The sequence below is a fragment of the Dasypus novemcinctus genome, chromosome 13, assembly GCF_030445035.2.
Source record: "Dasypus novemcinctus isolate mDasNov1 chromosome 13, mDasNov1.1.hap2, whole genome shotgun sequence".
NCBI lineage: Eukaryota > Metazoa > Chordata > Mammalia > Cingulata > Dasypodidae > Dasypus > Dasypus novemcinctus.
Window position 1 is genome coordinate 98,291,602 of NC_080685.1, and position 15,442 is coordinate 98,307,043.

The following is a 15,442-nucleotide window of genomic DNA, read 5'->3' on the forward strand; positions in this document are numbered from 1 at the left end:
AGAAACTGGTCTGTAATTTTCTTGTAGTATCTTTATCCGGCTTTGGTTTTAGGGTGATGTTGGCCTTATAGAATGAGTTTGGCAGTGTTCGCTTCTCTTCTGTTTTTTGGAAGAGTTTGATCAGGATTAATGTTAATTCTTCTTGGAATGAGTGGTAGAATTCACCTGTGACACCATCTAAGACTCTTGAGCTTTTCTTTGGAGGTTTTTGATGACTGATTCAATCTCTTTACTTATAATTGATCAGTTGAATCTTCTGTTACTTTTAGAAATATTGTGTGTTTCTAGGAAGTTTTCCATTTCATCTAGGTTGTCAAGTTGGCATACAGTTGTTTATACTATCCTCTTTTTTTTTTAAGATTTATTTATTTACTTTTTAAAATTTCTCTCCTCTTCCCTGCCCTCCCCGTTCCCCACCCCTCAGTTGTCTGCTCTCTGTGTCCATTCTCTGTGTGTTCTGTGTCCGCTTATATTCTTGTCAGCAGCACTGGGAATCTGTGTCACTTTTGGTTGTGTCATCTTGCCACGTCAGCTCTCCATGTGTGCAGTGCCACTCCTGGGCAGGCTGTACTTTTTTTGCGCTGGGTGGCTCTCCTTACGGGGTGCACTCTTTGCACATGGGGCTCACCTATGCAGGGGACATGCATGTGGCACGGCACTCCTTGCACGCATCAGCACTGTGCGTGGGCCAGCTCATCACACAGGGCACAAGGCCCTGGGTTTGAACCCTGGACCTCCCATGTAGTAGGCGGATGCTCTATCCGTTGAGCCAAATCTGCTTCCCTATGGTATCCTCTTATGATACTTTTTATTTCTGTGGGGTCACTAGTAATGTCACACCTCTTATTTCTGACTTAATTTATTTGTCTTTTTATTCTTTGTCCATCTAGGTAAGAGTTTGTCAATTTTATTCATCTTTTCAAAGAAGCAACTTTTGTTTTTGTTAATTCTATTATTTTTAGTTCTCAATTTCATTTATTTCTTCTCTAATCTTTGTTATTTCTTTCCTTCTGCTTGCTTTGACATTAGTTTGTTGTTATTTTTCTAGTTCCTCCAGATGTAGAGTTAGGTCTTTGATTTTAACTCTTCTTTTTAAATGTGTTTAGGGCTTTAAATTTCCCTTTCAGTTCTGCCTTGTCTGTATCACCTAAGTTTTGATATGTTATGTTCTCATTTTCATTTCTATTTTTTATCTTTTCTCTTGTGCCTTTTTTTACCCCAAAGAGTCTTTAGGGACTTTTAAAAAAAATTTAATTTATTCTCTCCCTTCCCCCCCCACCCCGGTTGTCTGTTCTCTGTGTCTCTTTGCTGAATCTTCTTCTTTGTCCGCTTCTGTTGTTGTCAGCAGCATGGGAATCTGTGTTTCTTTTTGTTGCATCATCCTGTTTTGTCAGCTCTCCGTGTGTGCAGCACCATCCCTGGGCAGGCTGCACTTTCTTTCGCACTGGGCGGCTCTCCTTGCGCGTGGGGCTCCCCTACGCGGGGGACACCCCTGCGTGGCACAGCACTCCTTGCGTGCATCAGCACTATGCATGGGCCAGCTCCACACGGGTCAAGGAGGCCTGGGGTTTGAACTGCGGACCTCCAATGTGGTAGACGGACGCCCTAACCACTGGGCCAAGTCCACCGCCTTCTTGTGCCTTTCATTCCCATTTCTATTCATTTTATACTTTCAAATTCTTCCTTATGCTCACTCAACATCTTCATAATATCCGTTATCTCTTTATGCATATTTTCCTTCATCTCTTTGAATAGATTTAGGAGATTTGTTTGGTCTTTGATTAGTTGTTCCAAATCTGTGACTGCTCTGAAGTTTGCATTTGTTCCCTTAACTGGGTCATATCTTCCTCTTTCTTAGTGTGGCTTATAAATTTTTGCTGACGTCTAGACATCTGACTATCTTGGTGAACCTACTATGGTTAGTTTCCCTCTCTCTTGCCTAGGATTGTGTTGTTGATTGGCTTTGTTTTAAGGCTCTTTTTTGACACTTTGGTTCAACTTATTCTAGACCTTTAGAGTAGCCCATGTTTAACTGATAAGATGTTGACAGCCCCTATTCTAGACCTTTAGAATAGTCTGTATTTAATTGATCAGATTTTCTCAGCTCTTCATTTGATTCTTGCCCTGGTACAATTTTTAAGATTGCACTTTTTGTGCACTTGTTTCACTTCTAAGAGAAAGCTTCCTTCCCCCTGTTCTTTTTCCAGGAATCTTGATCTCTTCTGTTTGTTTTTGTTTTGTCTCTATAGTTTTTTTTTTTTTTTTTATATTCCCCCCACCATTCTTGTTGCCAGCGCTTTTGCCTGAACAGCATATTCTGGGAGGTGGGTCACCCCAAAGAGGACCTTCCAAAGTCAGTATTTCGCAGCTAAAACAGGGCCAAGAATCCACAAACGGGGTGCAGATTCGGCTCCAAAGTGCCTCAGGGAGAGGACTGGAAAGGATGCTAAAAGCGTCTTTGACAACTCCCTGCAGTTGTGCTTTCCTGTCCTCTACAGCATATGCCACCTTTCCACAAACTGTTCCTCACAGCCCTGAAAAGGCACTGTCTTTAAATCGCCACTGCTTCCAACCCTGTCCAGGGTGGGGTTGCAATAATGGCTTTCCACCACTGCGTTTGTCCAGGATGGGTTGAAACAGCTCAGACCTGGAACATAGCAATCCAAATACACTAATCAAAAAACATGAGCAATGCTCTGCTATGCCCACCCCTGTTTGGGAAAGAAGATTTTTATGTTCCTTTCTCTAAGTAGCAAGCAGTTAGTCAGACTGGACCCCTATGGCAGCCTGCCATGAGAGTAGGGATGGGTGCAGGCAGCCACTGTACAGAGAATGCTACTCACTGTTTTTTGCTGTAGTTTATCAGTGTCTTCACTCTTTCCTCTATGCTGTACAGTGCTCCTCTGGCCTCTGGAACCCAAGAACAGTTGTTTCAGACAGTTTCTGCCTATTTAATAGCTGCTTGGTAGAAGGACTGAGTACTGGAGCTCCCTACTCTGCCATTTTCCCCAGAAATCAGTTTGAGAGGCTAGAAGTTCAAATTAAGGAATTGGCTAGAAGGCATGCTTCCTCCCACGGTTAGTAGTGTTCTGACTGGCTGGAAGTTCCTGGATCCCTTGGCTTTCCAATCACTTGGAGAGATCCTCTCCTTTCTCTTCCATGTTCTTACCAACTTCTGGCTTCTACTCCCCTCCACCCTGTATAGTTTTCTCTGTTAATTCATTTTTTTTTAAAGATTTATTTTTATTTATTTAATTCCCCTCCCCTTCCCCGGTTGTCTGTTTTTCTGTGTCTTTTTGCTGCGTCTTATTTCTTTGTCCGCTTCTGTTGACGTCAGCGGCACGGGAAGTGTGGGCGGCGCCATTCCTGCCTGGGCAGGCTGCACTTTCTTTCGCGCTGGGCGGCTCTCCTCATGGGGCGCACTCCTTACACGTGGGGCTCCCCTACGCGGGGGACCAGGGCACTCCTTGCGCGCATCAGCACTGCGCATGGGCCAGCTCCACAGGGGTCAAGGAGGCCCGGGGCCTGAACCGCGGACCTCCCATGTGGTAGACGGACGCCCTAACCACTGGGCCAAAGTCCGTTTCCCTGTTAATTCATTTTTTATTTTGATAGTTTTTAGTTCTCATAAGTGGGTTTGTTAGGTATATTCATACAGGTACAGATATGTCAGGATTTAATGGAACAAAAGTTTATTTGTATCTCTCTAAACTAAGAAGGGAATTATTATTCATTCAAAGCATGGTGAAGTGAAAATGATTCTGGTGACCAACCTCTATTCAAATTTCAGTTTTGATATTTGTATTCCTATATGACCTTGGTTAAATTGCTTAACTTTTCTAGTGTATTTCTTCCTTTGAAAATGTGGGATAAACATGACTATGTAATGATTGAATAGAATGATGCATACATAAAAATTAGCAAAGTTTCTGCCTGTCCTATATTTTCTTTGCTCCCCTTTCCCCACACCCCTTTTTTGGTATGTAGGAAGAAGTATATTTTTGTTGTAATGGTTACCTTTATATGATACCCTTAATTCTCTCTTTTGTAGCTTAGTGTCTGTTGGTCCCCTAGTAGAACAAAACTGAGATTAGTAAGTAGTTCTCCACTTCTCTCTTCTTCCACATCTAATGTAAAATGATTTCCTTTCACTCTACAGTAAATATCTATAAGGCAAGTTGAGGTTTCTTCTACTTTCCATAGAATTGTATCCATATCCCACACTCCATAATTTTGATAGTTGTATAATATCTACATGGTAAAGGCATGTAATAAATTCTTTCACCTTTATTCCTATCATTTATTATTACATCTGCAGGCAATGTATTTGATGTTTACCATCAGTCCTTAATGTTAAAGTTCTCTAAAATTTCTCCAATTATTTTTTGGTAGTTTGAAGCTCATCCTTTAGTAGAAGGTCTTATGGAAACATAATGCCTGAGTTCTTGCATATTTAATATATAATCTTTATTCTTAGTGATCAGTTCGATTTGATATAAAGTCCTTGGTTCTGCTGCTTTCCCTGAGTATCTTAAATGTTATTCCATTGTCTTCTGATGCTAATATTTTCTTTCCCTCATAGTTAATCTTTTGTTCTTCTTTTCCTAGATTCTAAAAAGGTTTTTTTTCTTTTTTCTTTTGATGGTCAAAATCTATACTATGATCATACATTTGTTTGTCTGTTTGGGTCATTTTCCCCAGTTGAATAGCATTCTTTCAGTATTAAAGTTCATTTTATTTCACAAAAGTTTTCTTGGGTTTCTGTTCACTGCTTTGTTTTACTTCTTAAGAGATGCCTGTTATTTATTTGTTCCTTCACTGTATCTCTGATATTCTCTTGAAATCTTTTTCAAAAATTTTCCTTCATTCTGTCAGATTGTTTTTAGTTTTTCTTTCCATCCTCTTTACCTTACTATATGTTGCATCTTATTCACTTTCAAGTACTTTCTTTTTTATTGTTCACTTCAGGAGGTTTATTTTACCTTTTATTGTATCTGTTTTCTTCTCTAATTCAGCCCTTTTTATATCGCTCTACAGTCTAGTTATTTCATTTGTGAATCTGTTTCTGATTTATGCTGTTTCTTCATAGCTTCTAAATCTCTTCCTAATTTATTTTAGTTTGTTTTGAAATATTAGGTTACAGTTTTCATCTGCTTTGTCGCCATAATTTTTTGGTGTGTATACCTTCACTGTTGATATGCATCTTTGTTATCTGATTTCATTTATATGAAATGTCCAGAATAGACAAATCTATAGAGAAAAAAAAGTAGATTAGTGGTTGCCTTGGCCTTGGGGGGCACGGGGGATTAGTGGGATGATAGCTTAAAGGGTATGGGGTTTCATTTTTACATGATGGAAACCTTCTAAACTTAGATTGTGGTGATGGTTGCACAACTCTAAATATACTAAAACCATTGAACTGTACACCTTAAATAAATGAATTTTATGATTTGTGAATTATATGTCAATATATTGTTTAAGAAGAAGACATGCTCCAAATGTCTGGGGCCAAAACCTATTTTTCCAGTGTGTTTTGTCACCTTTTTCTAATATTCCCAGGGAGGGAAACAGTCAATTGCCTGGTAGCAAAGAAATAGTAGTCATAGTTTGTGATTTTATTAATTCATTCAGTAAATGCTAATTGCACATTAATACATGCCTGATACTGTTTAGTTCTAGTATACAATGAGGCATAAAACAGGTTCTTAGACTACCCCAATGAATCTTAGAACTATTGGGAAAAAACAGATATTAATTAAATTAAATTTAATAGCATTTAATGTAATTGAGACAAGAGAAAGGGTGGAATGCTTGGAGTACATATATTGGGACTTTAACAAAGGTCGAAGAAGCTGCAACTTTGTAGAATTCTGCCTTTTATCTTTATTCCATTTTCTGCTATCTTCTTTTTCTGTATTGCCTCCCTTACTCCCCAGGTACAGTGACACTGTCTAGACACAGGCTTTAGCTACTTTATTTTGTATTTGGAGGATACCTTTGGAGTGAATACACTGGGGTGAAATCTATATTTGTATAATATAGAAATTCTTATGGCTACAAGTAACAGAATAAAGAGTTTATTTTGGCCAAATAGTAAGTCGGAGTAGTATTGGTTCTTGGGCAAAGCAGCATCACGGTCAGAGCAATTTTCTCGGCCGTTTCCCTCATGATTGCAAGATGTCTGTTGCAGCTCCGGAAATCAAGTCACATTTAAGGAAGGAGGAAAGAAAAAAGGATGGGGACTATAGCAATTATTCCTTTTATCATGAAGACAAATGTTTTCTTAGAAGCCTTCTGTCAGGTTTCTGCTTACACTTATTAGCCAGAATTTTGCCATATGGTCACTCATGTTGTATGGCAGACTAAGAGTGAATATTTAGTTTGTGCAGCTTCAGTAGTAGAGACAGGCAAGGGTAAGGAAATGGGTGTTAGGTTAGCCAATCAATAATGCCTGCCACAAAGTTAGAAGCATTGAAGGAAGAGTCGGTCTTGAATAAAATGCAAAATAATTTTAAGTAACATACAACAGGATAATCAGCAATATTAGCTACTTTCTATATTGTGTCTGAGAGAGAGGAACCTTACTTTATATTTGGGTGCTAGGTATTATTTCAAATTAAATTGTTGATTTTTTATTTTGCAAGAACCTCTATATTTTTAGACCCATTTGATTTTAGTTTATTACAAGAGAAAGAAAATTATACTCTAGAATATTTGGGACAATTTAGGCAGTAGTCTGCCTCATTATTAATTTGTTCTGTGTAGCACCTATATTTCCAAATTAAATGAAGGAGAGGGATCTTATTAGCATTAGTGAAAACTGATAAAAATTTTTAGATTTATCAGCCCAGAAGAGCTTATATTAATAGAATTAGAAAATCTGAAGTTGGTAAATTATTTTTTAATGGAACTATATTACAGGTTTGTATGGAATTCATGCCGTGGTTGGTTTAAAATTAGTAATACTATTTTTAATAATGCATGAAATTTTAAAAGCATGAGATTCTCAGTAACTGGTCAATTACATTATTTTATCACATGCAGTTGGATAGTGTGAAAAGACCCCCAGTCTTTGAATTTTTCAAAACATTTTTATTCTAGAACAATATATAAAACCTAAAATTTCACCCTTTCAACCACATTCAAATACATAATTCAGTTTTCTTAATTACATTCACAATGTTGTGCTACCATCACTACCATCCAGTACCAAACTTTTCCATTGTCCCAAATAGAAACTTTGTACATTTTAAACCTTAACTCACTATTCCCCACCTCCACCCTGGATGTGGCAGTTTGGTATTGTTCATGAATTCCCAAAATAGATACTGGATTGTGTTGGTAAACTGGTCTGTTCCAATGGGCATCTTAGATTGTATTAGATTCAGAGGTTTCACTTTTACTTTATTAAATCAAGATTAAGACTTTTATTTGACCATTTCATTAGGATGACTTGGTTTGAGTCCCCACCACACCCTCCCCTCACCATATGGTATATAAACGAATGTTCAATCAGTGACAGGGAAGTAAATACATGGAGAAGGAGAACACAAAGAGTTTAGCTTTGGATGCTGGAGCCCTGGGGAGAGAGCCAAGTCGTTTGCCTGATAGTTTGCTGCTGAAGAGACCACAGCCCTGAACAGGTGAGGAAGCCCAGAAAGAAACAAGCCCCAGGGAGAGAGACAAGCCTTATCCTAGCCTACAGCTGAGATTGGAAGAAGCTGGGACCATGGAGCCTTAGGAAGAAGAGGAAGGCTGAACCTTTGCAGAGACCAATAGCTATTTTGCTCCAACACATGGCAACAGAAGGAAGTAACTTACTCTTTATGGCCTTGTAACTGTAAACTCCTACTCCAAATAAATACCTTTTATGGTAGCCAACACATTTCTGATATTTTGCATCAGCACTCTTTCAGCTGACTAGTACAGAATTTGGTACCAAGGAGTGGGGAAGTGCTTTTGCAAATACCAAAATGCTGCAACAGTTTTATAAATGGGAAAGGGGTATTTTTGGAGGAATTATGAGATGCTTGATAGAAAAGGCCTCGATTGCTTTGAAGAGACTGCTGGTAGGAATATGGATGCTAAAGAGACTCTTAATGGATAAAAAGTAAATGATGAAACTATTATTGGAAACTGAAGGAAAGGCGATCCATGTTTTAAAGTTGCAGAGAACTTAGCAAGATTAATTCTTGGTGTTTTATGGAAGGTGGAATTTGAAAATGGCGAGCCTGGGCATTTAGCTGAAGAACTTTCGAAAGTAAACTCAGAGAATGAGGAGTGACTTCTCCTCACAGCTGATAGTAAAATGTTAGACGAGGGAAGTGGATTTGGCTTAATGGATAGAGCGTGTGCCTACCACATGGGAGGTCCAGGGTTCAAACCCAGGGCCTCCTGACCCATGTGATGAGCTGGACCACACACAGTGCTGATGCACGCAAGGAGTGCCATGCCGTGTAAGGGGTGTCCCCTGGTTAGGGGAGCCCCATGCACAAGGAATGTGCCCCGTAAGGATAGCGGCCCAGTGCGAAAAAAGTGCAGCCTGCCCAGGAGTTGCACCGCGTACATGGAGAACTGATGCAGCAAGATGACACAACAAAAAGAGACACAGATTCCTAGTGCCACTGACAAGAATGCAAGCGGACACAGAAGAACACACAGCAAATAGACAGAGAGAGCAGACAACTGGGGGGGGCGGGGAAGGGGAGAGAAATAAAAAATCTTAAAAAAAAAAAATAAGTTAGACTAGAGACATAAGCTGAGAACTGAATTGTTGGGCACAAGAAAACCAGAAACAGATTCCAGAAATTCCAAGCCCCTGGAAATCAAGCCCCCAGATGACAGTGCCTGATTTGAGGACTTAAATAAACATGGAACTTGTAAATCAGGAATGAAAATGCAGTTATCTAGGAAAAACTTGTGGAAAGTCTTACTGTCTGATGGCGTGGACCCCTGCTTCTTGTGTGCTAAACCAACAGGCTTTTTGAGAGAGCTGTATGAACAAAACCAGTGTCAGCATGGACTAAAACAGACATCAAAGGGAGAGATGGAAGGGAAAATGACTTTAAGAGGAAAACCATGGAAGTTGAGATCTGGAATTAAGACATCTCCTTGGGCCAAGAGAAGAACCTCACCCATGTGGTCAGAGAGAGTGAGTTGTCCCGGCAGTTAAAATTTGGTGGATTTTCCAGCCCTATGTTCAGGGAGAGTTTTGCCACCCCAGGGTACAGAGAGGGTGGAGCACATTGCCCAAGGGTTAGGGAGAGTAAGATTGATACCCCATAGGTCTGAGGATGGGCCTGACCCCCCCATAGATTAGGGAAGGCCACGTCACCAACTCATGGTTCTTAGAGGGTTGGGCCTGTAGGCCACACATTAGGCAGAATGTTACCTTCCTCTCTTTGTACTAAGGGGGTTCTCTACCCCAAAGATTGGGTAAAGTGTGACTATCACCCCAATGTTCTTGGAGCAAGAGGTCTGGAGCTCATTTGCCACCCAGATACCTGATGAGGGTGGAACCAAGAAAATGGCCATTGGGCAAGCTGTGGAAAGGGTGGGTCCCCGTGAGGCCCCAGGGATAAGAAACCATCATCTTGAGAATGACTCTCAGACTTTGAAATCTAATGAAGTGTGCCCTGCAGGATTAAGGAACTATAGGGGACTAGTGACTCATGTTTTCCTCCCAAATTCTCCTTATGGTAATGTAAATCTTTATCCTTGTCTGTCCTTTTGTATACTGGAAGCAAATAACTGTTTTTTTCAGTTCAGAGGTCTACAGCCAGACAGGACTTTGCCCCAAGACAAACTGTATTTCTTTAAACTGATTGTGATATGATTTTGTATTTAGCAATGTTACTCTTTTAAGGTTTCTTTGAATATTGTAATGTCTCTTTGGAATTCAGAGTGGAGTGTGGCAGTTTGGTATTGTTTATGAGTTCCAAAAATAGATATTGGATTGTGTTTGTAAACCAATCTGTTCCTCTGGGCATATTAGATTGTATTAGATTCAGAGGTTTCACTTTTACTTTGTTAAATCAAGATTAGGGCTTTTTTTTGACCACATCATTAGGGCAACTCAGTTTGATTTCCCACCTCACCCCTCTTTGTGGGCTATATAAACAGATGCTCAAAGACAGGGAAGTAAATATAAATACATGGAAAAGGGAGAACATAGAGAGTTTAGTTTTGAATGCTGGAACCCCAGGGGGAGAGCTGAGCTGAGTCAAGCTGTTTGCCTGATAGTTTGCAATTGAAGAGACCAGAGCCCTGAACAGCTGAGAAAGCCCAGAAAGAAAGGAGCCCCAGGGAGAGACAAGCCTTATGTTATCCTACAGCTGAGACTGGAAGAAGCTGTGGGACCACAGAGCCTTAGGAGGAAGAGGAAGATCGAACCCTCGCAGAGACCAGCAGCCATCTTGTGCCAACACATGGCAACAGACCTTGGTGAGGGAAGTAATTTAATTCTTTATAGCCTTGTAACTGTTAAGCATCTACCCTAAATAAATACCCTTTATAAAAGCCAACACATTTCTGGTATTTTTCATTAACACCCCTTTGGCTGATATACACTGGGTAACCTAAACTCTATATTCTGACTCTGAGTTTCCTTATTCTAATTATTTCCTATCAGTGAGATCATACAGTATTTATCATTTTGTGTCTGGCTTATTTCACTCAACATGATGTCTTCAAGGTTCATCCATGCTGTCACATATATCAGAACTTCAGTCCTTTTTATACCTGAATAATATTCTATTGTAGGTACATACCACATTTTGTTTATCCATTCATTGGTTGATGGACACTTGGGTTGCCTCCATCTTTTGGAAATTATGAATAATGCTATGTGCATTGGTTTGGAAAAATCTGTTTGAGTCCCTGCTTTCAATTTTTGGGGATATATACCTAGAAGTGGGATTGCTGGGTTATATGTAATTCTATACTTAATTTCCTGAGGAACTGCCAAACTGTCTTCCACAGGCACTCTACAATTTTATATTACTACCAGCAATGAATAAGTGTTCCTATTTCTCTGCATCCTCTCCAGCACTTGTAATTTTCCATTTTTTAAAAAACAGTAGTCATTCTAGTGGGTGTGAAATGGTATCTCATTGTGGTTTGATTTGCATTTCCCTCATAGCTAATGATGTTGAGTGTCTTTTCACATGCTTTTTAACCCTGTGTATAGCTTCTTTGGAGAAATGTTTATTCAAGTCTTTTGCCCATTTTTAAATTGGGTTGTCTTTTTATTGTTGAATTGAGGGATTCTTTATGTATCCTGGATATTAAACCCTTACTGGATATGTGGCTTCCAGATATTTCCTCCCATTGTGTAGGTTGTTTTACTTTAATGATAAAATCCTTTTATGCACAAAAGTTTTTTTTTTTAATTTTGATGAGATGTCATTTATTTTTTCTTTTGTTCCTTGTGCTTTAGGTATAGAGTCTAAGAAACCATTGTCAAACATAAAGTCCTTTTCATGCTTCCATGCGTTTTCTTCTAGGAGTTTTTTAGTTCTGCCTCTTATATTTACGTGTTTGATCATTCATTTTGGGGAGTTTTTTGTTTTTGCTTTTTTGGTATGTGGTATGTGGTATGAGGGTAAGGGTCCACCTTCATTCTTTTGCAAATGGGGATCCAGGTTTCCCAGCATTATTTGAAGAGATTATTCTCTCCCAATTGAGTGGTCTTTATTCCCTTGTCAAAGATCAGTTGGCCATAAATATAAGAATTGATTTCTCAGTTGTGAGATTCCATTGGTTTATACAGCTGTCCTTGTGCCCATACCATGTTGTTTGGTTTCCTGTGGCTTTGTAATAAGTTTTAAGATTGGGAAGTTTGAGTTCTCCAACTTCATTCTTCTTTTTTAAGATGGCTTTGATTTTATATAATTCTTTTGATCTGCTATTGATATTTTGTTCAGGATTTTTGCATCTATATTCATAAGATATTTGGTCTGTAATTTTCTTTTCTTGTGGAATCTTTATTTAGCTTAGGTATGAGGGTTATGTTAGCTTCCTACAGGGAGTCAGATTGTTCTCTTCAATTTTTTTGAAAACTTTGAGCAGGATATTGGAATTACCATGTGAAGTTATCTGGTCCTGGGCTTTTTTCTTTGTTAGGAGGTTTTGATTACTGATCCAATCTCTACTCGTTATTAGTTTGTTTTTTGTTTGTTTTTTGAGATTTGAGATCTTCTTATTGAGTCAGTGTAGGTAGTTTATATGTTTCTAGGAATTTATACATTTTGTCTTGGAATTGTTGGTGTCCAGTTGTTCAAAGTATCCTCCTTATAATTCTTTTTATTTCTGTGGGGTCAATAGTAATAGCGGATTTGGCCCAACGGATAGGGCGTCCGCCTACCACATGGGAGGTCCAAGGTTCAAACCCAGGGCCTCCTGGCCTGTATAGTGAGCTGGCCCCCATGCAGTGCTGATGTGCGCAAGGAGTGCCGTGCCACGCAGGGGTGTCCCCCGTGTAGGGGAGCCCCACACGCAAGGAGTGCACCCCACAAGGAGAGCTGCCCAGCATGAAAAAAGTGCAGCCTGCCCAGGAGTGGCACCGCACACATGGAGAGCTGACACAGCAAGATGATGCAACAACAACAACAAAAAGCGACACAGAGAGCAGACAAGTGGGGGGAAAGGGGAGAGGAAAAAAAAATAGTAATGTCTCCCTTTTCATTCCTGTTTTTAATTTTTGTCCTCTTTCTAGTCTAGCCAAAGGTTTCTCAATTTTATTGATCTTTTCAAGGAACCAACCTTTGGTTATGCTGATTCTGTTTTTACTTTATTTTTTTAATACTCTACCACATTTACTATCTCTGCTCTAATCTTTGCTATTTCCTTCTTTCTGCTTGTTTTGGGTTTAGTTTGCTGTTTTTCTATTTCTTCCAGTTTTGAGATTAGGTCTCTGGTTTGATATCTCTTTTTTAAATGTAAGCACTTAGAACTCTAAATTTCCCTTTCAGCACTGCCTTTGCTACATCCCATAATTTCTGATATGTTGTATTTTATTTTTATTCTCAAGATACATCTAATTTCCCTTGTGATTTCCTCTTTAACCCACAGGCTGTTTAAAAGTATTGTGTTTAATTTCCATATATTTGTGAGTTTTCCGTTACTCCCTGTTATTGATTTCTAGCTTAATTCCATTGTGGTTGGAGAAGATGCATTGTTAGGATCTCAGCATTTTCTAATTTACTGAGATTTTTTTTTGGTGACCTAACATATAATCCACCCTGGGGAATGATCTATATGCACTCAAGAAGTATGTGTATTCTATTGCTGTTGAGTGAAGTGTTCTATATATCTATTAAGTCCCATTGGTTTAGAGTATCTTTCAAGACTTCTATTTCCTCATTGACCTTATGTTTAGATGTTCTATCCATTATTAAAAGTGGTATATTAAAGTGTCCTACTAGTAATGTAGAACTATCGATTTCTTCTTTCAAGGATGTTAGTATTTCTTCATATAATTATGTCTTCTTGTTGAATTAACCCTTTTATCAGTATATAATGATTGTCTTGTCCCACACGAGTTTTTTTTAAGGTATTGGGGACTGGGGAATGAACCTGGGACCTTGTATGTGGGAAGCCAGTGCTCAACCACTGAGTCACATTGGCTCCCTGAGTTGATTTTTACATTTGTTTTTGCTTGTTGGTTGTTTCTGTTTTCCTTAGGAGCTACTGGGAACTGAACCTGGGACCTCCCATGTGGGAAGCAAGTGCTTAACCTCTTAAGCCACATTGCTCTCCTAAGACTTTCTTTCTCAGTCTCTTTCACCAGATACTAGTATAGCTACCCCAGCTCTCTTTTTGTTACTACTTGCATGGTTTTGCATGGTTTATTTTTTCCCATCCTTTCACTTTCAATCTACTTATAAATCTTTGAAATTATGGTAAGTCTCTTATAAACGGCACATAGTTGGCTCATACTTTTTATGCTTTCTGCTAGTCTCTTTTGACTGCAGAATTTAATCCATTTACATTCAAAGTAACTACTGATAGTGGAGGACTTTCTTCTGCCATTGTGCTCTTTTGTCTTGGTGTAAGTCTTCAGACCTTTGTTGGTCCCTCAATCTTTCATTTGTCCCTACTTTCATATTTATTTGATTTTTTAAATATTGTATCATATTGAGTCCCTTCTCATTTCTATCTGGATATATGTTCATACTTTTTCCTTGTAGTTTCCATGGGGTTAAAATTTAACATCCTAAATAAATAACAGTCATATTTGATTTGATACCAATTTGACTTCAAAGCATACAAATCCACTGTTCCTATACCTGTCCTTCTCCCCACCTTTTTTGTACTTGTTACAAATTATATCGTTTTACATTGTATGTCCAAAACCATAGATAAGGCATTGCTCTTTATGCATTTGCATTTTACCACGAGTAGGAAGAAGTGGAGATACATACCAAAAAGTATAATAGAATGTAGTACTGGCATTTATAATTACCCAAATGATTACCTTTACTGGAGTTCTTTATTTCTTTATGCTGTTTTAAATCACTGTCTAGTGCCCTTTCCTTTCATTCTAAAGAACTCCCCTTTGCATTGCTTGTAGGACAGGTCTAGTGGTAATGAACTCCCTTAGTTTTTGTTTATCTAGGAATTTCTTAATTTCTTCCTCATTTTTGAAAGAAAGTCTTACTGGATATAAAATTCTTAGGTTTTCCTTCAGGACTTTATTTTACCCCACTGCCTTCTTGCCTCCCTGGTTTCTGATGAGAAATCAGCACTTATCTAAGTGGAACTCCCTGGTACATAAGATGTTGCGTTTATCTTGCAGCTTTCAGAAGCCCTTGTCTTTTGCATTCAACAGTGTGGTCAGTACATGATAGGGCATATTTTCTTCATTTTTTTTTGGTATGATATAGATGTGATGGCAGGCTGGAGCAAATTTTAAATGAACATTTGTTATTACTTTCTAGGCTTGCAGTTTTTTAGTGAACATCATGACTTATAGTTTGTGTGGTGCTGTTCCTTCACTTGCCCTGTACTTACATAATTTGGATCATTCTTCCCACGTGTAGATAAGGTACACTGGTTTCTGTTAAATTTATATTTTTTTCATTTTAGTTTTGTAGAAAGACAAAGCTTTTTGTTGTTGTTAACGAGACACTGCCTTTTGATTGATAGACTGGGATTTAAACCTAGTCTACTTTTATCTAGAGGTTTCTGACCTTAGATTTAAAGAACTCTAGGGATAAATTCAGGTAGGTCAATATTCCAGTGGGTAAAGAGCATGTTCCTGGTGACAACAGACTGCAAAGAAGTCTTCCTACTTAAATAATTTGTAGATATCATTATCTAGCTCTTTCCCCCCCCCCCCCCCCCGCCGTCTGCTCTCTGTGTCCATTTGCTGTATGTTCTGTGACCACTCCTATCCTTGACAGTGACACCAGAAATCTGTGTCTCTTTTGTTGCATCATCT

General features: G+C 38.8%; 1 protein-coding gene across 1 annotated transcript in view; it reads left to right on the forward strand.

The window, feature by feature from the left end:
• The window catches only part of PPP2R5A (protein phosphatase 2 regulatory subunit B'alpha), a 107,850-nt gene that overhangs the window by 75,663 nt on the left and 16,745 nt on the right, over window positions 1-15,442 (forward strand). The gene's annotated exons all lie outside the window — the stretch shown is intronic.